This window comes from Netta rufina (assembly GCF_964035555.1).
Source record: "Netta rufina genome assembly, chromosome: 2".
NCBI lineage: Eukaryota > Metazoa > Chordata > Aves > Anseriformes > Anatidae > Netta > Netta rufina.
The window spans coordinates 37553360-37576260 of record NC_140124.1 but is presented as its reverse complement, the minus strand read 5'-3'; the positions used below and the strand labels follow the sequence as shown (position 1 = coordinate 37576260).

At 36.1% G+C, this 22901-nt stretch overlaps 1 protein-coding gene across 1 annotated transcript in view; it reads right to left on the bottom strand.

Annotated features, from left to right (window-relative positions):
* PLCL2 (phospholipase C like 2) overlaps positions 1-22901 on the bottom strand; it is a 100397-nt gene that overhangs the window by 47701 nt on the left and 29795 nt on the right. The gene's annotated exons all lie outside the window — the stretch shown is intronic.

Genomic DNA, 22901 nt, shown 5'->3' with positions numbered 1-22901 from the left:
ATCACTTTATGATAGGCACAGAGAATCTAATGATCTTCACAATGAACATACAGGGAACTGTTCTTCTCACATTTTATATAACTCATCGATGGCTTGTTTTTATAGCTTATGTGATGCTTAAGTGGCCCATTCGAGTGTGAAAACTGCCCGTCTTCTTCAAATGCAATTCAGCAGCAATTGCAAAATCACCTAGCCTGTAATATAAGCCTACTTCAGGAAGTGGTTGGCTTAAAAAACAAATAAATAGAAGCCTTGCTTATTTAAGATTTCTAAGCATTTTTCTTCAGAACTGTGCAAAGCAGAAAACTCCGAATTTTATAGATTTTATTTATACTAGAGGATGCACCCACGTGTGTCCGTATATGGCTACATATATTTCAACGAAAACCCACAAATATTTAAGGCAATATTTTGAAACATTCAATTTCTACATGCATCTTAATAAGAAATACTGTAATATCAGTAATTCATTCTTTTCTAAGTTTTCGCTTGTGGTTTTAGAGATATAAATACAAACATAGACATCAAATCAGTTACAAATACAACATCAGTTTCATATTATCGTTCTCTTTTCATTGCAAAAATATTTAGAGTTTTCTTCAAAAAAGATTTTTCAACCAATATGGCAATAATAAACATACTCATTTATTTTTGCAAACACACAAAAAATAAATCTTTATTATGTATTGATTGCCTATGTACAGCTGCCAGCTCATTCCAGAACATAACATGGAGCATTATAAAAGAAGCTAAGGAAGTTTTTGTGTGTGAGTCTGTAGAAAAAGAAGGAAAAAAAAGGAACTGGCAACTAAAATCAGAAACTTTACACCTCTGTTACACAAAATCTAGCACTGATTTCAAAAGTTACATACAGCTAGAGGCAAAGTGAGAGGTGTATTTTCTGATTCCAAATGTGTTAGTGCTGATGGAAAGATAACTTATGTAAAATACTTGTGTTAAAAATTATGTATGTATCTTCTCAAGTTAATGCTTCCACCTTATTGCAGCCCAACAATATTCCCCTGAAACTCATCTGAAATATGGACTACATCTACAAATACTTACATAAATAGCATGAAGGAAGAAGGAAAGTTTATTTGGAAATTACAGTTAAATTATTTTGGTTTTAAGTTACGGTGTTCCTAATCCCTGGTTTAAAATTCTGGTTCTGATGAAGGCAACAGGGCATGGCATTCTATCTTTTCCAAATGAAAAATATATAGAATTACTTTTTCATTTTATTGCTAATTATACGATTAAAACCACAAGGAATTCCTTTTGAAAGTGATAAAAAGCTAAACATCACACACAATCACGCACACATATTAATGGCACTGGACCAAGTGAGGTCATGAATTAGTTTTAACAGTATGGAAAAAAAAGCATATAAAAACGAGCCAATGAATTAAACTACATTTAATTGAAAAATATGAGAGTAGCACTTCTTCCAAGTATGTCTACAGACCAATGCAGACTAAAATTTTATTCCTTGGGAGTTCTTCAGTACAAAGGACACATGTGCTTAGTTTTGCTGAAACAACACATTGCCTTTGAAGCACTAGCTAAAGCTTTGTCACATTATATATATATCCATAACTTCCATGAATAGCTATATGTACGTGTTTTATGTGCCCTGTATAGGAAATGTACAAAAATGCCATTTTAGTAAATGCATGCTATGACTTCTGATCGCTTTTTTTTTTGGATTTGAGATTATATAAATTCTGGATTTAAACTGGTTCACATCAAGAAGTTTAGGAATGTTTAAAAACTATAGCCTAAGAAAAAATTGATGGAAATGTAACGGTATATTCTAAATCCAAATTTAGCTGAAACAAGAATCTTTGATCAGTCTCCAATAGTTTTTTTACATACGTCTGTAAGACTACTGTATATTTAGTACTATTTTCAAGTTAAAAAGTAAGCACGTTATAGTGCTTTAACACAGCTGTCTAAAGCTTGCAGAGCATGTGAAAATCAAAATAAGAAAAAACTCTCCAAGTAATTAACAGTTCAGCTGACAGAATCCCAAACACTTCAGAAACAGCATATATTAATTCACATCGAGTACAATAGCTTCTGAATTGAATTGTAGCTCCTGCTTAATGGCACACAGCACTCAACAGTTGTATTTAAGACAAAGTAAAGAATGTTCAACTGAAATAATAGGCATTTGGGGGGAGACAAAACATCAGCTATTTTGAAAACACTGGGCCTCCCACTCATCGTGAATCACTATATTTGAGCTCAGCATTTAAATATTTTTCCAAACTTGCATTCATGTCATGGCTGCTGTTTGCAGAAGTCTTTTAAGAGAACTGTATTTTTTCAGCATGTGGTGGGTTGACCCCAGCTGGACCCAGTACGCAATGTTAGAAGCAACAATGAGAGGCAAAGAAAAATAGGAAGATTAGCTGCACAAGTAACAAATCATTAGATTTTTGTTTTCTGTTACTAAAGGAAATCTGTTATTGAAGGAAATCTTACTTTAATCTTCAAACAAAAATGATCTATATTCAGATTATTACAGCTAAGCCAATGGCTTAACACCAACAAGAAGGGGAGGTTATGTCTCACCCAGTGTTGGTATTCCTTCTTCAAACCCCAAATTAATTTTCTCTGCCCTGTCTCTTCCTCATCCTGCCCCAGTTGCACCTTCTGTCTCTCCACCCCAGCTCCTTAGGCCAGCATCAGTGCTTGTCTGACAGACAGTGTGTGAATTCACTTCACTAGCTCTGGAAACAAAAAAAAAATCCCTTTTTTGGTTATTTTAGTGTTCTGCAGTTTTAGGGAGCTGAAACAATTTGCCATGTGAACAGTTAAGTATCAGAGCTGGATCAAAGTAACAACTAGAAAGAGAGAAATGAATAAAAATGGAAGCGAAGAACAAAGTCGCACTTATCAAGAGATTAATTTGGTTAAAATTAATGCACTTGAAACTGTTCAGTTGAAATGAGATCCTACATGACATGATAACATAACGTCGAGTCATCAGGGAAAACAAAATCTCTCATCTCGGTCCACCTCACAGAATGGACATCAAAAATCTCATAAACCTAATGAACATAAAGGCAAGGCATGAGAAAGAACAAACCTCACCACCATAAAATAACAGAATTGAGGCTCTCAGGGCTCCTGTGGCTCATTTAGTTCTGCTTCACTCCCAGAAAATGGGACACCAGAAAATTATGATTATATTATATATTATGTGAGAGAGATCTCTACTACACTATCTATTAGAGAGTGCAGAGAAGAATGGTAGCCTGCATTGCCCTAGTTTCCTCCAGAGCAGATGATTTAACTCTTTAAGACTGACTGTGATGAGCAGGAAAATAACAGGATATGGTTTTGCAAATGAAGTCTAGGCTAAGGATTTCATTGGAAAACTTCTTACAGAACAGTTTAGCTAGTCATTTCATCAGCTCATCAAAAGTATACACTTTTTTTATTTCTTTTTTTTGGGGGGTTGGGGTGCTGTCTTATGTATTCTTTAGGTTCTTCAACATTCAGATGCTCTCCCAGCATGTCACCAGGGAGCTCGCTGGGAACTGCTGCTAGGAGGAAGACACTTCATCCTCAAAGATCCCCGAAACGCTCACACACACACATGCTGGCACTTGTTCTTCTCTCTCAGGTGTTAAAGCTGACACAGGCTGAGCAGGGTAGGAGAACGTCCTAACTCCAGCGGTCAGTCTAGCTATAGCAGCGTGAGCATATTTTGTGTTTTGAAATGTTAAATATATTATATTGGTAACTGTTGGTACTGCAAGTCGTATTGGTGAGTTCTATATAGAGAACTAGAGAAGTGATTACAGCTTACCCTGTAAAGGTTTTGCAGTTAAATGACAGAACAGTGATTACACTGAGCACTCCTGTTCCTCCCAGTTTTCAACAGGCATTTTGAAGTTTTAATTCTGATCCTCAGTTTTAACCACAACAGAGACTATGTACCAAAATAGTTCAGCCATCTCTTCACAGGGCTATGTACTTAGCAGAAAAAGGCATGCCTGATCTCCTGAGGATCCATGAATTAGCTTTTTAAAAACAAAACATTAAATCAAAGTGGCATTGCACTATATATTAATTCAGCACACATAAATCCATTCCAGATGTTTCTCAAAAGAAAGTAAACAGTTTGATATTGCTTACTCTGCTGAAAATAAAGTTGTAACTACTTATGCTATGTTTGATTTTGACTGGTAGCATTTATAAATTTAAAAAATCAGCTGTAACAACTAAATCTCCATTCTGAAATTTTATGCTGCCAAGTGTGTTTGCCTTTAAGCAGCAACTGCTGTAACACAGAGAAACGTGGTTCCATTTATAAAGTAATATACATAATGAGAATATTGTATTTGAATATTAAAATATGGTAGTAAAAACGACATTCAAACACCACTGAGGTATTCTTTCATATGTAAGAACATCCAGTAAGCACATATTTATGGTGTTAAAATAAGGGGTCATTTGGTTTCAGAGGTTAACTTACAGCACTGGTGAGAAGGGGAAAGGGAAGAGAAGTCTGATCTCAAAAGAAAATAAATAAGAAGCATCAAAGGAAACTGCCTACACTGCCGTGAGCACTGAGAAAGCCAAAGACCGAGTTATGCTTGGCATGAAAGCCTAAGTTTTAATTCATTGAATCAGTTACAGTTCAGGTTTCTGGGTAGCACCTCCAATGGAGCAAAACAGGAATTCAGTTGTCAGAAACTGAGTAAAAGCAAAGCATGTATGCTTTAGATCCAGACAAACAATATTTTAACCCAACTCATATAAACTACAATAATTATTTATGAAAACCAGGTACATGTACTGTTCAGTCCTAAACTGTGATAGAGGAGACTATACTGACAGAAGGCTGTTAAAAATGACTTAGTGGCATGAAAAGGAAAACCCCAGTCAATTAATTAGAAAGTATTTAAGTCTCCTAATGTCTCATCTAAGAAGAAAATACACTTAAAATATGCCAAACAGACCATTTAAAATACTGTATTAAAATGGATGTTTGTTATAAGCATTTATTTTTTCAGACATTGATGATCAGGAAAAGGAATAATAGTTTCTAGATGCTTTTAGCTTCAAGAATAACTGAAGATGACAAAATTGACACTCAGATGAATATACTGGAGGAATCTATTGACCAAGCTGGCTCAACAGGGTTCAGTAAGACTCACGAATGAAGAAGCCCCTGAGTCTTTGCTGTCATCCTTTAAAAAAAAAAAGACACTCTTCCTGCACACATGTACAACAATTTAAAATGTGAGGGGTTTCACTTTCAGTTCTTCTATGTTTTAAATACCCAATACTACGACTAAGATTCTTTTTCATGAACATTTTAATCAAGACCTATCGACAAGATTTAATATGCAGAACAGCAGAGCAATCATTCTGCAGATGAATCTCAGATTTTTTCAAGTATTCATAGCTGCAAGTCAGTTCTGCTGCTAGAAAGCACAGCATTTTTCAGTTTCTTGTTTCAGGCATAAACAACAATTTGCTTGAATTGGCAAAATAAGTAACTTCTGTAACGCAGCTGTCAGGCTTCACAGTTTAAGGCAAAAATGCAGAAAGTTGGTGACTTATAAAGATAACACAATAATCACATTTAAGATTTCTGTGATTTCGGATAAAGCACAGGCTGTGCAGAAAGGCACCTCACCTCTCTTCGCTGCTCCTCTTGAGCATCAGAGAGGAAAATGAAGGAGGACCAGCAAGAGGTGCTTGTGAGACCATTGGCTCAATCCCCCATGCCTCTTCCTACTCCTGTTGGTAACACCTCCTCAGCATCTTTACCAAAGTTTATCACAGATGTGATTGTTGTTGTTGCTGGGTGGTTTGTTTTTCTGGTGTGTTGGTGTTGTTTTTTAACCAACTTTCCTACTTAGAAAGCTCAGATTCTATCCTATCTGACTCACAACCCGCAAGGAAATTTCTGTACAGATTTGTGCAAACACAATGCGTTGACCAAAAGTTAAAGATTACTGCTTTTACATTACTTCCAGACAAACAAAGATGTATTAAGTGAGGCTTCAGAAAATTTGGCAATGGTGCAAAAAAACAAGACTCACTGAAGATATTTTGAAAAATGAAGGTAGGGGTGGCAGTCCTCTGTTCACAAATTCAGTAAAGTGTTGAATAAGTTAAAGAACAACTTAATTAAACTATCTCTGAAGAATCTAACTTTTAATTACTAAAAGTAACATGATTGCATGTTATGTAGTATGGTATATTCTACCCCGTTTTTTGATATAATTTAAAATGGTAGAATTGACGAACACAAAGAGGGAATCCTTCTGAGGGGTCACGCTGAAGGTCATTTTCAATCCCAAGAGGGAAATTATTTTCAGTGAGAGCTGGTGTGCTAAGGCCTTTCTGCACTTTTTTTTTTTCATAAAATCACCCTTCTTTTACATATAACAATAGATAATTGTACTCCATTTCCTTTGAATTCAGAAGTTAAGGAGTACAAAAAGAACTATGCCAAACAAGTTAATTGCAATTAACTGTATGAAGTTTTATTTTATGAACATCATCATTGTATTTCTTCAGGTTCCCATGTTCTGTAGGTCACCCAGGGATAAGAAAGACATTAGGATAAGCCACGTGACAAAAAGTAGTTTACGAAGTGTGTATTTGAAGAGTGTCATTGCTATTACTTTATGATACAATTTAAGTTACATCAATCTAAGTAGTAAGTAGAAAATATTATGGAAAATAACATGTTACTCCACGCAGGCAAGATTCATGTTTTTTTCAATTTTGCAAATGCAGCCAACAAGCGAAAATAGTGTTTCTTATAAACTACTGATTTAGTCATACACCAGAAGAGTATGCTGCCTCTACCCTGCTGTTAAGTAGTCTACATGATCTTCCCTTACCTGTCATAAACTTAGGATCACAAAAAATGTGCAGTAGATTGACCATGTCATAGCAATGTAATTTAAAGGACTGAATTTTTCTATGCATCCATACATTTCATCCCACCATCCCACTCAGCACAAGATTATGGACTAAATCACACCATTTCCCCTTCACTCATTTGGCAAAAGATTCATTTCTACCTGTACTGCCAACTCATACATTTTGCCCAAATTTCAATCCAAGTGTCATCTGCTATCCTGGAAAGCTCTTGGTGTCCCTTCCTGTCACTCAGTGTTTTCCAAGATAAAAAAGCTAAGTAAAATTATTCCTTAAGGGTTACTTCATCCAAGTACCACATTTAAGTTGAAGAGGAATAAAATGTAGACTGTTTTTCTTCTAAAAATGATCGTTATTTCTGCCCTACAGCTTCCTATTCTTCAACTGATTTGCTTCATTGTAGTGATTGATGAACAGTGTCTTCAGACCAGCTTCTTGACTAATGTTAATTGGACAAATTTCATAAGGTAATTCTAAAGAAAGAGCCGGAACTTCACAAGCGCTGTTGTTCTGCTTCTGTGGTTTGAGGTAACTCGAGCTACTTTTTGTCAGAGAAGAGAGCGACCATTACCAACATTAACTCTTCAGTGACATAAACAGTTCATGTACATAAGACAGTATTATATTAAGTATAAAACTTGAAACTTTTTAAAACGTAATACTTGCTAAACAGGGGAAGATTGTCTTGCAAATTCTTCAAGTTGCTACTTCAGACACATTACTTAGAAGAAAATGATAACTGAACAGAGATAATTAACACTCTATTTTTAAGACACAGAATTCTAATATTTTTCGTCAAATTCTTAAGGTTACCATTGCTCAGTCATCACACAAGTAGAGAAGACACGAACCCAAGTGCCTTTGCTAATCAGATACTGCTGCTTCTATGTGTTCTCCTCATCGATTTTCAGATGTATGTAATTCACAGTTGTCGAATAATTATAGGAAATTCTCATTCTGAACATTACATCAATGTCTTTTTCCCCCTTAACTCTGTTCTTTAATTATTCATAAGTTACAATCACTTAGAAAAGAACAGAGAACTATAAATATTTAATACAAGATGTCTGTAACAGAAAGAGACATGAGAGACTGCAAAAAAACAAACACTATAAAGCATTTGTTTACCCTAAGCTAACAAACAATAAGCAAGGCATACATTCTTTAGATTTTTAATTTATATAAATGCTTATAATTTTGACAAAGCAAACTTACTAAGTCATCTGTATGTTTTACCAAACAATTGCAATTAAACATATAAATGACCAGGTGTAACAGTTTTCTCCAAACTTTTGCCACTTTAACAGCTTTTTTTTTTTAATAGTTTGCTACAAGTGTATGTGGAGAGGAATGTTGAATAAACATCACTGCAGCATGCTACAGTTTCGAGCAGTTAAAGGATGCAAGATTCAAGAGCAAATACCCTGAAGCCAATGATTTCTGAAATCCCATGTATAACAGATGCATCTTAGCAAGCAGCTCATGATCTTAACACAAATTCTCAGTGTGGGTTAGAATTCTAGCACTTGGGAGGATGAGAAAGTATGCATGAATTTCAAAAATCTTAGAATAAAGTTATAAGCCTTCTAGATGCGGAGGAGGGCTATGGATCCAGTATGCACTCAGACTTCAGCATAATATGGCAGGTAAAATAATTCTACTTTGAATTTTCAGAGCTCATTATAGTTAACCACTTGGTATCAGCAATGATGAAAATAGGTAATACCGTAATTGTGTTCTGCTGAGGAAAAGTTAATTACTAGGAAAATAGGACTCTATTTTTTAAATCACTATGACGTACTAGGGAAATATCATCAATCTTTCATTAAAATATTCACACACAGTATCTCAGTAAACCTTATGTAGCATTCTGAATACTCTACACATCACAAATGCTCAAGAAGTTACATCATAGAGTATAAAATTTTACTCATACAGAGTCAAAAACTGAAGTCCAATCACAGAAGCAAAACAATTTCCCATTCAATTACTTCAGGTTTAATTAATGTCTTCTCCCTGTGAAACAAAGGCTTCCACTGATTCTGCTTACAGTCTGAGGAATATCCCTGCCTTCTGAGTCCAGCTCTGTCCCCCACCATGACATCTGCTTAAACCATTTGGAAAAAATGAGCATGCCTTTGATGGTCAAGAGGAGGATGAAGAATTTAAACAATGTTTAGAAACTATATTAATTTTCCTTATCTCAACCTTGCAACTCCCCGCAATGCAGCCTTACAGTGCTTAAGTGACTTTGTGATTAAGAGGTATTTTGTTCTTGTTTGATTTATCAGAAACTAGAGCTCTCCCATTTTAAAATGTCTTCTCCCTTACTCTCCCAGCTTCCTACATTCAACTATTCGTTTTTTATTTTGTTGTATTTACTAATTAAAAAAAAAAAACCAATATTTGACATACCACGAATTCAAACATATTTTACATTTCATTAATTCATATTTCACTATATCAAAATTATGTATGAATTGAACATTCCACTTCAGCATTGAAGAATTTGTGCAAAAAATGTTTTACTTTCCTGCTTCATTGATAGAAGATTAATATTCTTAATCAGAATTGAAAATAAATCACAGTAACCACTTTCATACATAAAGCATATGTAATCAATATGTGGTAGCGAGTATATTTAGATTACATTTGAAAGTTTGCCCATAGAGTGGACAGAAACATAAAGAAAATCCCAGCTGTAAACGACACCTGTCTACCAAAAAAAAAAGTACTAGAATGGATATAATTATATCTGCAAACAGATACCAAGCTTACTCCTCTCAATAGTTAAATTATGCTAGCAAAAGAAGCCTGCTGTGCGGTTTCTCATCTTCCCTAAAAATAGAGCTGCCCCCCATGTCACCTATACCAATAAATCTAGCCAATGTGAGACAAGAGCTCAGTATTAGTACTTTTATTTGAACCCCAAGAATAAAGGCAACCATTCAAGTGCTAAAATAAAAAATAAAATAAAAAATGAAGGAACTGGCTGGCCAATCTTTTTTATCACAGGATTTTGACTGTCAGTATAGTGTAGAAGGAAAGAACAATAAGTAGCATGACTATTTCACTGATGTTTCCAACTTCTCATTTAATATACGTTGAAAGCCTATTTCAGTAACTTGTCCTATGCTCCAACCCTGTTTAAATCATTTACCAAATACAGGATACCTAAAAACATGCTTCTTTTTGTACATAAAATAGCAATTGATCTATGAATTCACTTTGAAGTTAAAAGTCTTACAATTTTTTTTCTTGATCTTTGCTCCAGAAGTGATAGAGCAAGGAGGGCACAAAGACCAAAAACATTGCTTAGTCTAAAATGTACGGCACATTCAGATAACTGTGTCTGGCCATATGACAAGTAATATGAAGAAATTACCATATTATTAGCAATTTTTATTTTAAAGGACCAGTGCTTTTATTTTCCTGTACATCTTGACTCAATACGGTAAATATTCTTTAGATATTATAAAATCCAGATTCATGACATCGTCCAATTTTACTTTTCTTACATACTAAAACAATTCTTTTGGCTTCTCTTATGCCTCTAGTCTGTAGTATACACACCCCATTTTCCAAACTGAATGCAGTTAAATTTATATAGAGGAATTCCAACTCTGAAATGGATTTCTCCCATATTTAATGATTTCTAAATTTAAACAATTAAAGGGATAGAAAACCAAACCAAAAGAAGAAACACTCACTGTTATAGCAGCTTCAGGCAATTCTGTACACTTCAGTATATTTGAACAATATGTAGAGAACTATAGAGGTAAATTCCCCCAGGCGCTGTACTCTCCACTCCTGGAATGCAGCCACCTGCGACGTTACGAACTGGACAGTGCACAAAGCACCAACACGTACTGAAAATACAGATTTCCATTGACTAGGCTTTCCTGCCTTGAGTCATCAAAATAGAGCTTTAAAAATCATTTTACGGAAATATTTTGTTAGTTGGTACCAAAGAAGTAACTGAGAGGTAGACTCTTTCACCAGATGTGGGATGTTAATGGCTTGTCTAAGAACAAGGGGTACTAATGTCCTATCCGTGTAACTGGAGCATCCTATTATGTAAACTGTCATGCATGCCTGGAAAAAATACCTCTGAATATAAAAAGACTCCAGGTTTGGTTCTTCCACTGTCAACAAGGACAAAGACAACTTAGTAACTAGAATTTTCCTTCCTCTTTAGGATAGTTCTAGATCAGATCTTTTTGGAGAGCTAAAAAACATACTATTATAGAATACTTTTAGAGCAAAACTGTTTAGAAACATTTCTAACACTTGTGGAACAAATGGAGAACAGGGAGAAACAACACAAATAAATGATTATCTTTTTAAAAATATATAAAAATTGCATTAGTGAAAGAAAGACTTGTAATACTAGTAAAATACTAGTAAAAAAAAAAAAACAATTATTAGCAGTTGTTGGCAACTGCAGTTTTCTTTGCTGTATATCCATCTGAAGTACTTCCCATGTTGTCAATGACTTTGAGAAACTAAACACAGAATTACATGCAAAAGTGCTGTTATCAATAAGATAAAGGTTTTAATGATAATCATTATGGGACAACATTATTTTAAAAAAAACTTTGATGGAACCCTTTAATTACACAGCCTAAGATACACTTCCTTATTTTAGCCGTTTGAACTCGTAGGAACAGGAAACAACTAACCTTACAATAAAAAGCGCACAAATTTTACAGATTTGAAAAAATCAGCAACAATTTGGTCCTAGCCTATTACATGGGATTATTTACTTAAGCGGTTTTTAAAGAACAGCTGCAGTTGCATGCATTATATCATAAAGGACTCACTCTGAGCACAGTAATTTATTATAAATACCCTTCATTTCCTGCAGGTCCCATCCAGCATGGTATTATTTCCAGAATGTTAAGGAGCCCGACCATCAGAAACCCTTGTTAAATGGTCCGTACGCAAATACAGCAGAAATATTCCAGTTTACTTAGATCCTTTTACTCTTTCCCCTACAGCAATATTTAAACACTCTCACAATGGCATTTAGTTACAATATAAACTACTTCTTAAAAGCAGGCTGCGGGTTTACAAGAAGGAAATCACAGCAGAGAAAGTTTCATGAGGATAAAAATGATTGAGATAGGAGCAGACTGTTTCCAGGGCTACCAATGAACCATACATTATGTTTTAGATGGTTTCCTAGGAAAATAATCCTACAGATCGCATCATCTCTGTGTGTCTTTTTATGTATCCTCCTTCTAACTTTAGATTTTATTTCTTGATTTCAACTAAATCTGATAAAAGAGTAGGTCTAAAGATGTCCAGGCTGCACAAGTTTTGGAAAACCAGGAAGCCAGCAAGAAAAAAAGAATCAATAGCACTATGATTGTAAAGAAAAGCTTAAACCACGAGTTCAGACCTCCACAGATCCCCTAGCCAACCAACAAGACACAACCCTACTGGAGATCACCTTCCATTAACCTTGTGGCAGATGCAATTGACTCCAAAAAGGAGAAAAGATCCTGCTGTTTCCCGCAATGTCCCATCTTCCAGGGGCAAGTAAAACTTTACCCCAAAGAACAATTTCTCCCCTTCATTTTTTCATTCTGTCTTCACCTAAAGGAGAGGGACTTAAGTCCCTTGAACCTAAATACCTGAGCTACCTTTCCTTACTGCCTGTCATTCAGAACTCCTCAGCAGACATTAGAGCACTGCCAAGAACTCCTGAGGGCTCCATAAGAAAAACAAAAGCTTGCTGTATGTATCCCATCTATTTATCACACCCTGCTCCAAGAAGGGCAGATGTACAATACTTGCCTCTTCAAAAACAAAGCTCTCTGCTGCTACAGAGACTGAGATTCATTATCTCCTCTAGGCAAGAAACCACACAGAGGCTTATCTCATCAGAGCATGGCCTGAGCCTTCCCCCAGAAGATACTGGTAATTTTAACAGAAAACGGGAAAGGTTTCAGAAAACACCTTAACCTTTGCCAGAATTCCTACTGTGGTAGATAGGTGTTGGGAATTGACGTAGTGCCTGAAGTGCTTAAAACCAGCCATGTACTATTCAGCTTTTTCTACCAAAACCACTGTAAATTACAAAGTCATAAAACCCACTGGCCTTAGCAGGAGCTGACCGGTGATGGAAGGACAGAATGGAGTCAGAAAATTTTGTTTTATGAAGACTTTCATCTACTTTGTGTTGGGATACCTGAATTACCCCACCAGATTTCAGAAGAGAATTCTTTGTGTTGATACAGTAAAGACTTCTGCAATCTATATTTATTTATTTTCTTAGAGGGGAATCACAGTAAGAGGTTGACTTAAGTATTCTGTAGACGTTACTACCAAGTGCCACAGGCTTTCTGCTAAAATCATACCAAAAGCCTCACGGTTTGTCAAGTTTTGTCAGTAACTGCCTGGCAGACCTACCTGCTATAACAGCAATTATCAAATGACAAGGTGACTATTACCTTCTTTGTTTTAGATCTTGGCCAATCGTGTAACGTAACACTATTTATTTTTATAATGAGCACAGAGAAAGAACAAGTAGACACCCTGTGTAGAACAAAGAGCCTGTGACCTAGAGCACAGAGAAGGGCTGACAGCAGTAGCCCTGGAAATACACACACGGTATGACACTGGACACCCAAAACATTTAACCACTCACCAGTGGTTAGTTAGTGTTAACCAAAGGAATGCAACCTTGGAAGCTGGGTAGCAACAGTTGTAAGGCTAAAAAGAACATATATGAAGACATGCAGAAAACTTGATCCAATGGAGAAGAAACAAGATGTCAAGCATGCCAACAAACACTAAGAAAATGATCCCACACAGATCTCAGAGTGAGAAGGAAAAGACACCAGCACCATACTCTGCCTGAAGAAGGACTCAAAGGCTGACAGCTTGCCTTGACACTTGCCCTCAACCCCTACTTTCACATCCATGTACTGGCACAGTGGAAGCACGACCACAGTATCAGAGAAAGGAGTAGAAACTAGAAACCATGCGTAAAGACTTTAACAATATATAATTTGAACTGTGCTACTGTCCTAAAAGGACTAATAATAATTCTGTCCTGAGATAAGATTTTATGTAGAACAGCAATAAATTGTTGGCTTAGCATGTAAGGTGTGTCTCTAACTCATAATGATTTCCAGCGCAATAAACTGGTCAGAAGTCTGCAAACTGGATGAACGAATCGGTAGCACTTCCTTTCCCTTAATAATGACATACATAGATTGCTCATCTTCCCACGCCCAGGTAAATAACCTCATGATGCTTAGTAGCATATTTATGGTTACCTGATAGCTAGTAAAACTTAACAGTACACACCTGTTAAGAGTTTAAGTGACTGGCAAATTTGTTATATATGGACAAATAATCCTTTGTATTTTCCTTCTCTTATATACTGAGAACACTTAGTAACTGATAAATCTATAGGATAAATTCAGCAGCACCTGTTGTTCTGTATTTGCAGACCAAGAGGTCTGCAGACCTTACAACTGTAAACTAATGAATGATAACCAAAGAGCACAGTAGAGCACGCAGATTAGAAAAGACGTTAATCTTATACAACTTCCTTGTACTGAAGAACCCCAAAGTAGACTGAGAGCCCCAAACTAGACCAGAGTTGACCTACTAAAGGCAAGGATCACCTCCCATGACCTGCTGGGAACACTCGTCCTAATAGAGCCCAGGATACTGTTCAACTTTTTTGTTTGAATATGCATTGCTGACTCTTGGTCAGCTTCTTGTCTGCTAGGGCCATGAGGTCCCTCTTGGCAAAGAACGAACATTTTCTTGTTTTGTAGATAAGTGCTTTAAAGGAAATAACTAGCACAAAGATTGTTATGAAAAAAAAAAAAAAAAAGTTAACAGAGTAGTGACATGTAAACTCATGATTTTTCACAAAATCACAAAATCACAGGATTTCTAGGTTGGAAGAGACCTCAAGATCATCGAGTCCAACCTCTGACCTAACACTAACAGTCCCCACTAAACCATATCCCTAAGCTCTACATCTAAATGTCTTTTGAAGACTTCCAGGGATGGGGACTCCACCACTTCCCTGGGCAGCCTGTTCCAATGCCTAACGACCCTTTCAGTAAAGAAGTTCTTCCTAACATCTAACCTAAAACTCCCCTGGCGCAACTTCAGCCCATTCCCCCTCGTCCTGTCACCAGGCACGTGGGAGAACAGACCAACCCCCACCTCGCTACAGCCTCCCTTGAGGTACCTATTTTATCACATTCCAAAATTTTCTATTTGCTCATTTTAAACCCAATCCATTTTAAGAGCTTTCCTAAGTGAAATAAGTGGAATGAAAATTAATTACACACACAGTTCATGTCAGCTACTCCCTATGATAGTTTTAGTACAATTTAGCAGTTTCGTATGTTCTGAACAAACAAAGCAAAAATGCTATCCATTGCTACTTTATCCATTGTTAGGAACTCCTTTGCTTATTATTTAGTAGCCTGCTTCATTAGCCATTATCAGTCTCAGAGATGAAGCAGCTGAGTATATTAAACTTAGTAACACATATATTAAATAACAAACAAAAATAACCCTTTACAATTTAAATACAGGACAGTATATACAGCACAGGGGAAGGAAAAAACCCTTCTCTTCCATTACCCTAATTCTTACTGGAAAAATTGCTTTTCTGTCTAGACTATAAATCACTGTCATACTTTTAGGAAGTACAGCTGGCTATGGCTGTAATATTTAGACTAATAAACAGTATTACAAATTTCTTTATCTTCATAGGACCTCTACAGGACACCAAGATCCATAAAGCATTTTATTCTACCAAAATCAGAAACACAAGCGTATACTTCTCTAAAATGATCGCTTGATTCACAGATCTTTCTATGGATTGTATAAATTACACAGAAAAGATAGTATTTGGACACAGTCTATCTACTGGTTAATGAGAAAGCACCAATAGAAGCACCAAAAGAAAATCATCCCAAACAATGCTACACATACCAGTTTACTGTTTAGCACATTAATTATGATAATAAATATTCTGAAAAGAGCTCAAGATAGTATCTTCTATTCCCTTCAAGCCTTAACAGTTATGGTATGGGGTTTTCTGGGGTTCTCTGGATCATTTCTAAGCAATACATAAAGTTTCATAAAGATTATGAAACACGGTTATTACATTGCCCCAAACTTTCTGGAGCAGCTATTGATTTTTGGAGCTCAAATTGCACTTGCTTCCATCGAGCCTCTTTAAGAGATCTCTTTTCTTGGCAGCTGGCAAATATCTGTCACTCCTCTTAGGAGGTGCTGAAGGTCAGGTACCCCAGGATGAACACTGACATCATCACATCCTCCACTGAAGCATTTTGGAGTATCTTCAGCCTCACTCGAATCTTAGACAACTGTAATCCCCGTTTAGTTCCTAACTAATGAACAGCTATGAAATTGTTATTAAAGCAATGCCATAACATCAATATTGTATTTCAAGATACATGAAAACATATTCAAAATTTTCTACTGCATTTAGCTGTTCAATATGCTGTTGTGAACGTACCACAGCTACAGAATTATCATACTAGTTTTCTTCCCATATGCCAGATTGCAAAAATGATATACAGAGAAAATAAACACATTTTATGGATGTATGCAAGTATATTATTCACTGATTTGTGGAGCTTTGGCAGCTAAGAAGAAATATTTACACAGGCAACTTTCCTCCAGTTCTACACTATATAGTAATAGGCCTGTAATTCTGCTTGAGATTGAAGTAAATTACTACATCCAAAATCAGACTCTAGGTACATAATAACTTTATGAACAGCAAGTCTGCCACGCACACCCTTTTGTCACAGTTACAACTGAACAACGTACAGACTAGCAACACAAGACTCCTTACGAAGAACTGACAGACTTCTCACAACTCTGTGAATTCTGCAGTTTGGAGAAGTCATAAAAATGAGTAAGTGGATGGGAACTAATGCAAATGGCAAGACTGCACACACATCTGTCCTTGTCTGGTTCCAGAAACAAACCGAACAGCTGAAGCTGAAGGGTAAACAATGGTTAATTTGTTGGATGCTTCTCATTCAAAGATTTTAGTAAGTTTCAGGAAAATGTTCCAAATTCAGACTGTAACTCTAACTCACCGTATGGCATTAATTTGCTTTAACTTACTATGAATGTTGCACGTAGTCCAAAGTCTGAGGAAAATGGACAGGCTTATTTGCTGTCATCAAATAAAGAATGATAAATAATATGGAGAATATAAAGATAAGATTCAGGAGTATAAAACACAAGAGGCTCAATCATGTATTCTTTACCTCCCAGTCAGCTCCCTAACACATAGCAACAGAGATGAGTAATATTTTTAATAGCTTTTTTTGTTCCTTTGGTTTCTTTGTATGTTGCCACAGCAAGCTAGTATTTATAGAATCTGTGACTTTCTGAAACTTGCTTTGCCTGGTAGCTTGATATGGTCATAACATTCACCTGATTTTATGCATGTGTGTTTTTCTTTTAACTTAAAGACAGTATTTAGATAAATGACTTCTGTGATCACAAACTAGTTTAAGGAATTTGATTCATTCGATTCCCTTTGAAGAATGACATTTCCTTCAGGAATGAACCACCCTCATTTTATTACAAAACACACAACATTGTTACACCTTTTTTATTTTATTATATTCTTATTCAATTATATTATTCACCGTTTGATAATTATGTTGCTGGTGTATGTATTTCCGAATTTCCTATTTTATTGAAATTAGAGGAGAATCAGGAAGTCTTCGTGACACAGATCGAAATTCTTGATTTACTAGCAAAATTCCACTGAAGTATGTTTTGAAACCAAGCTGTACAGCGAGTAACTTTGAATATGCATTGCATGTCAAGAACTAAATAAGAATCCACAAGTCTGACTTTTTTGTACACGGAATAAAACCACACTGCTTTCTACAATTTCTGTTTATAGCTCACCATGAAAATCCACTAAACAAAAGAAAAAGCATTTCAGGAGCTAAGGTAACCACAAGAGAAAGTCATTCTGTGATGTAGGCTATCCTACAAATCTTCAGCCAAAAGCCAGTGTTGATATTGCTCCCTTAAACTGCATGAACAAATACGAAGTGCTTGCAACACTATTCTGCTTACTGCTCAGGGTTCACAGCTGCAAGAGAGTGGGCGGGGAAGAAAGGAAATAAATACTTAAAATGAAGAATGACTTTGCTATTCTTTATTAGAAGTTATATTTACCAAAACTTTGCTAGACTATCAAACATTCAGCTGGCCATACTTATCCATATGGATTTTCCATGAAGGAAAAAATGAATTTATTAATCATAAACTTGACCATTATATAATGTACCCAAATTCTGGAGAATTGAGACATGGACAGACTTGTTCACCGGAACATTCCAGCATCACATAATTGGTTTCCACTGCAACACTTATAAAAGCACCACTTAAGACTACTCTTCATATCACTTGCCTCTCCTAGATAAAATATTATATCCTCTTGACTTCTTCATCTAGAGGCCAACAGTGTCAAAGAACCTTGTGTTCTACAGCTCCTTTCATGTTATATGGTGGCAGAAGCAATTCTTCTAACGACTTAAATGGAATTCTTGCTAAAGAACTTCATTCATTCAATATGTCCTTGTGGTAAAAATAGAAGGCATCATCATATAATGGTTCATAATTTGGGAGAATGCTCATGCCTTTTCATGCAAACCTACAAAAAAGTTTCAAATTGTATACTACCTCAAAGATTATTCTTGTTTTTCTATTTGGGTAATGCTGCTACTATAACCACTGTGATAGAACTAGTTTTAAATATATACAAAGTTACTGCATATTTTTACTTATTGCACTTAATGTAGACTTCGGGCCACTTTTTAGGCATGTTCACACATATAGAGGAAAAACAAACTGCTACAAACAATGTACAAATGTCCCTTTTAATACCTGCTTCTGAAAATTAGATTTACATAAACTTGACCTGCAAAGCAAATATAAGTAAAGTGTAATTTCTACAAAAATCAAAACTGTTGCAGCTGTTCAAAAACGACAGTACGAATAAAATCGTAGCAGTAAAAAGAAATGGAAAAAGAACCGATGCCTAATTTACCTCTACTGTTCTTCCATCAGACCTTCTATAAGCCTTCGTTACTTGTTTATTTACCAGCTCTATAAACTTAACACTCTTGAGATTTCTAGTCTATCTCACATTAAAGTCTTTTTATGCCTCCAATATCCACTGCCTGTAATAATTTACTGCTGCATTCATATTTTTATGATAGGTGGCTGGCATTAAGTACTTCATGTCCCAAGCGTCAACATGCTTCAGTACTCAGAAATAAAAAATTGTTTTTGAATCTGTGTTCCATTTTGTAATCAAACTATGGCATGCGACTTGGCTTTAACTGCCTCTATTTCATTCCTCTGCTGAACTTTGCTAGAAACCGCATCAAAGGTTTCTGACAGAATATTCAATTCCAGATCTATCCATTACTTATTTGGCACCTTCAAATAATTTTGACTTCACAGAAGATGTAGTGGAGAACAGGTCATGGACACATACAAATCTCTTTTATACAAAAAGAATGAATTCCTGTTGGCTGGCAACTTCCACTTTCCTTGTGCAGGTTACTTACCACTCAGAGCTATCATGGTAGCTCCAATACCACCACTTATTCACAAGCAAAGAAAGCATAAGCAAGAGAAAGAGCACAGCCACAAAGGTTTGGAGGACACCAGTTACTAGGGCAACCTCCAAGGTCACTGTCAGCTATTAGAATGAAAGATGTTTCAAAAGACTTCAATTTGTGTTAAAATTGCCAGTGCTGTGCATGAATGCAACCCACTGCACTGTATCAAAGGCATTGGAGCTGTAGCAACATTCGAAGAGAGCTCAAGTCCTAAAAAGTTCAGAGAGACTCCTCCTTAACAGAAGTGACAAAGGGGAAAACAAGGAGAAGCACTGTCATCGACCCAGGCATGGCTGAACCCCACCTGCCACCACACCTTTGTTCATCCCCACATCCCAAAACTGCTGCAAGTCTACTTTCCGCTCACATCCCCAATCTCCCCAGCCATGCACATTCCTCTCCACTGCCCTCCTACCTTTTGTGGTTCCTCCCAGGCCCAGCAATACTCCTACAAACCTCACGTGAACCCAATTCCTTCCCTCTGGCACTCTCCTGAGGCAGCTTGCTGGATGGCCTTCAGCACGCGCTGCAGCTCACTTGGCATGCCAAATGGCGACATGGTACTGCACAACAGGGCATCCACAACAGGACGAGACAGGAATGAACTTGCCCTGGTTTATCATAATGAAGGATAAACAGTGCCACTTTTCTTCACCCAGATGTAAATGTTTGTGAAATTTACAGAAACCGAGCTGTGCCTGAGACCGCTATCCTTCAGTTTTGTTTAGAAGAAATCAGCTAGTGGCAGGCAGATGCTGTAACACTTTCTCAGGGAACTTGGCTAGAAAAATGACCTTATCCTACAACCATAATTTTTACAAACACAAGCGGGAATTTTGGGATTAAATTCCCATATCAGGGCAACCAGTTTATTATAGACCTCGTTATCTTTCAGCTATTATTTTTTACAAGAGGTGCAATCTTTCTGGGTCTCACAACGATTAAAGGGAAAACATATTAGACAAGAAACACATTTCAGCGTCCATTTAACTCTTGAAAAAAGTCCTCTTAAGGGTTTACTTGAGCATCCTAGCATGTTAAAAATTAAATGAATTTTCCATTGTCTGAGCAATCCAGACAGGAAGCGCACACAAAAGATCAGCCTCCTGCTGGCTTTGTAACAACCAGGTAATTGTATTTATATGACAGAAAATATATACTTGGAGAAAACACTAAAAACCAGTGTGTTTTCCCATTTATCAAACATATTTTAGTGCTTATTCAGAAGCCATACTGCTACAGAGAGCTTCCTAATTTGTCTACTTCACTAGACCCACTCTTATGTTTCAAACTAATTTGCACTGTTTCCTGGAAGAATCACAGCTATATATTTAGTCTAGTTTCTAAGCCTTTTGCTAAGAATTTAAGGCAGAAATACACACAACAGTATATTCTCTTTATTATGTCTTAGTTTTGGTAGGAGACTCACCAAGCAAGCCTGTTGTATTAAGAAAAAGCTCATTTGTAGCACATGCCATCACAGTTCAGTAGAATAATCCACTCCAGTTCTTTTATTTGTAAAAACTTTCAACAAAACACATTGAGACCATCAGCAAGAGTTTTGGCATGGTTCACAGAGTTCAGTTCTGCAGGCAGAAGAAAGAACAGCTCGAACAAGTTTCAAAATAGATGATTTTATGCATCTTCCCCACAGTGGTAGTAGAGGAAAAAATGGTCATTACGCTCTCTCTGATATCTGCCATTAAAAACAAAACCTTGTATTTAAAATTTAAAAGTGATATTAAAAAGAGTAAGACTTTTCACCTTTAAAGTTTCCAATCTCGTTCAAAAAAGTAACATGCTTTTAAAAGTTTTTTTTTTAAAAAAAAGACTACTCTGGCTTTTTTATTATCATCATTAAAATAATCTCTTATTCACATCTTATTTGAGTGCAAAACACTTTAGAGAAGGCTGAACTTTTGGAAAGAGAAAAGGACGTGGTTCTCCAGCAGGTCTAAGCTGTAACTCTCAAGCATAACACATCATTCTGTGCAACAGAAAAGAATAGTGGAACAGTAAAGACTCTGCTTGGAGGGGAAGACAAAAAATGTAGGGGTTTCTGGGTGTGTACATGTACATGTACATACACGCAAACATATGAACACGAAAGAATAAAATGGGAGAGCAAATAGCCATCTTCCAGTCTCACATAGTTTCCACTTTGAGAAGTTGTATAAGGCTCTGCATTCATCCTGCCAAATGTCCCTACTGTTATGTCTCCCATATTACGTGCTTTGCTCTCATTAGCATTAATGATACAAATATGATTGCATCAAAAATTAATAGAAACTTTGCACACAATTTGTCACATGTAGTAGTGCCCTGATTTCAGGGCAACAGGCTTTCAAAACTTAACAAAACAGTTCAAGCTGCTTTTTCTGAGCTTTACAGTTAGCAAGAATAATTACACAGATCTGTAGATTATGGGCAGTTTGAAGGCATAATCTCCTTTCCTGGCAGTTTGTCTCAAGTAATTTGCTAATAAAGAAAGACAAATTTGAGTGTACACCCTGCAAAGTATTGGCTTTCAGTTTTATTGCAGACTGAATAAAGAATTTTATGAAAAAGCATGGGTGGTATTTAGAGCACAGAAATGAGAGGGGAGAGCTGGGTGGATTTGCTGGCTGTGCTCCCTCAAAGACAAGTAAATAATGTAATGTCCCTAACATCACATATCAAAGACCTAATGAGAATAGCATGATAAGTTTTGTGTTTTGTTTTGTTTTTGTTTTTAACCAAACTGATGTAAATGATTTTTGTTTAACTCTGTGTGTAAGTATATCCCACACAGAAGGCAACTCTGGTAAACCCTATTTCCTGCCAAGTTTTATTTAGTAATAGTAACACTGTTTTGAAATCATAAGGTGACAAAAAGTGTTAACATATATTCTTGTGTATGTTTACATAATATACACATACATAAACACACATCTCAATGTACTTTTACTTTTGAACCCTTGAAAGCCAAAACTGCTGATCTCTAAAGGTGCTTCAGTAATGTGTTGTTATGTCTTCCATCCTTGATTATTTCTTGTAACACATTTTACCTCCAGTCCAAAAATCTATGATTTTCTCAGACTGACAAATTATAAATTGCATGGAATTCCCCATTCCCTAGCCCACACCCCAAGGACAAAATCTCATAAAACCTAGAGTAAAAAAATCTACTGCAAAAAGAATGAAAGAAATACACTGATTATTTTAAGGGCAAAGACCTACCACAATACTGCACTTATTTTTCTTGGAAAAAAGCACACTGTCTTACCCATATACAATTATAAAGACGTCTAGACAGTAGCAACT